General features: G+C 43.7%; 1 pseudogene; it reads left to right on the forward strand.

Moving 5' to 3' along the window:
- Positions 1-418: 418 nt before the first annotated feature.
- Positions 419-1,369, forward strand: LOC112300818 (small ribosomal subunit protein eS25-like; annotated as a pseudogene).
- The last annotated feature ends 1,009 nt before the right edge of the window (positions 1,370-2,378 follow it).

Below are 2,378 nucleotides of genomic sequence, written 5' to 3' on the forward strand. Positions count from 1 at the left end.
CCCAGGGCCCAATGCCCTAATTCAGCCTGTAGCAGTGACACCCCTCCTCCCATCAAACAAACTCCATATGGGTCCATAGTCAGGAAAGACAAGAGCATGCAGCAATAGAAATTTGATTCTGAGATCCTGGGGTCTCAGGAATCCCAGGATTCCTTGTTGTTGCTTGCTCCCACCTAGCTGGTGTTAATCACCAAAGGCAAGAATTTGCATGAGCTTCATCTTTCAGCACAAGAGGCTTCACCCAATCCATAGGAAGGGCACCGTCCCAGGCTGCCCAGCACACACTGACCTAGCTAGCCCCCAAAGCTAAGGGAAAGAGACAGAAGCTAACACTGCTCAAGTCAAAACACATTGAGTACTGACTACATGCCAAAACACAGAGCTGTGCGCTTAATGACAGGGGGGTGTCTGTATCAGGATGGGGGCTGTAAGGCAGGATTGTTTTTCCTGGGAAGACCCTGGGCATTTCCTCTTCTCACTGTAAAATAACCAATGACTGCACATCCCACCTTAGTCCCCCAGGCCAGAGAGAGATTAATGAGAAGCTAGCAGATCTCTGCCCAGATTATGTGCTTTGTGGTTACGATCATTATTTAATGAGTCTATGTTTTTGATTAAATCATGAAAGTCTTCTGTCCTTACTCACCCTTTCAGTACTTCCAATTTATTTGGATAGTTGAGGTGTTTAAAATTTTTGGTTTGGGTTCTATAAAGTGGTTAGGGCTATCAGACACCTTGGCTCCCCAGAACAGGAGTTGGCTGCATTACTTTGGGTTAGTTTCCTCATCAGTAGTTGCATCATTGGGCAAGGGTAGCCAGGAAGCTAAGATCTTTGCTAATTTTCATGGTGCTGTTCCTGATGAAAATCTCTGATTTTCATCTCGAACATGAGCTTATCATTGCTGGGCCTGCTGGTTCTGAAAAGTGCATCACAAACACAAGACAAGTTTTGTCTGACAACTTATTGAGGCTGCAATGATAGCAGCTGCTCTTGGAGTTCCGCTCAGCCACCCAGAGACGACAAGAAGAAAGATGCCGGCAAGTCAGCCAAGAAAGACAAAGACCCAGTGAACAAATCTGGCAGCAAGGCAAAAAAAAAAAAAGTGATCCAAAGGCAAAGTTTGGGACACGCTCAACAACCTACTCTAGTTTGACAAAGCAACATATGACAAACTCTGTAAGGAGGGTTCACAACACAAGCATATAACCACAGCTGTTGTCTCTGAGACACTGAAAATCCATGGTTCCTTGGCCAGGGCAGCCCTTCAGGTGCTCCTTAGTAAAGGAGTTGCTTTTAAACTAGTTTCAAAGCACAGAGCCCAGAAACACCAAAGGTGGGGCTGCCCCAGTTGCTGGAGAAGATGCATGAACAACAGGTCCCACCAGCTGTACATTTTGAAAAATAAAACCTCATTACATCAAAAATTTTAAATAAAACTACTGTAATTAGCACAAAAATTTTAAATAAAACTACTGTAATTAGTACAATGTTGATGCAAAGGCAGTCAATTATAGCAGTAAAACAGCATAAAGTCCAGAAACAGACACATTCATCCCTGGACACTCGGCTTATGGAGGGACTGCAGAGCAGTGAGAAAGAAGTCATTTAGGCACATGTTGCTGGGCCAAGTGAATATCCATGGGGAAAGATGAAAATTGACCCGTATCTCACAAAGCCACGAAAATCAATTCCATGTGATCCACACATGAAAGGTAAAACAATAAAATTTGCAGATGATGTGATGGGAGAGCATCCTTATTACCTTAGAGTTTAGAAAGATTTCCTCAAAGCACACAAAAAACACTAACCTTAAAGCAAGTCTCTCAACCTTGCACTATTAACACTTTGAACTGGATAAACTTTTGTTGTGGAGGACTGTCCTGGGCATGGTAAAGTTTAACAGCATCCCTGGCCTTTAACCACTAGATGCCAATAGTACAACCACCACCATCCCAGTTATGACAACCAAAAATGTCTCCAAGACATTGTTGCCAAATGTCCTCTAGAGGTCCAATTGCCAAAATTCGGGGTGTGTGGGTGGGGAGGGACAGAATTTAAATCTAAGATAACAACAAAAAAATAGTCTAAGTATGTCCCAATTATTACCTGGAAAATACTTACATTAAAAATTTTTTCACCCTGGCTGGTTGGTTGGCTCAGTTGGTTGGAGCATCATCTCATAATCAAAAGGTTGTGGGTTGGTGGGAGCGTTGTCCCATAACCAAAAGGTTGTGGGTTCAATTCCCAGCCAGGGCACATACCTAGGTTGCAGGTTCGACCCTCCCAGTCCGTGTGCATACAGGAGGCAAGCCATCAATGTTTCTCTCTCTCCCTTCCTCTTTCCCTCCCTTTCTCTCCAAAAGCTAGAAAGAGAAAA

The sequence above is a fragment of the Desmodus rotundus genome, chromosome 7, assembly GCF_022682495.2.
Source record: "Desmodus rotundus isolate HL8 chromosome 7, HLdesRot8A.1, whole genome shotgun sequence".
Lineage (NCBI taxonomy): Eukaryota > Metazoa > Chordata > Mammalia > Chiroptera > Phyllostomidae > Desmodus > Desmodus rotundus.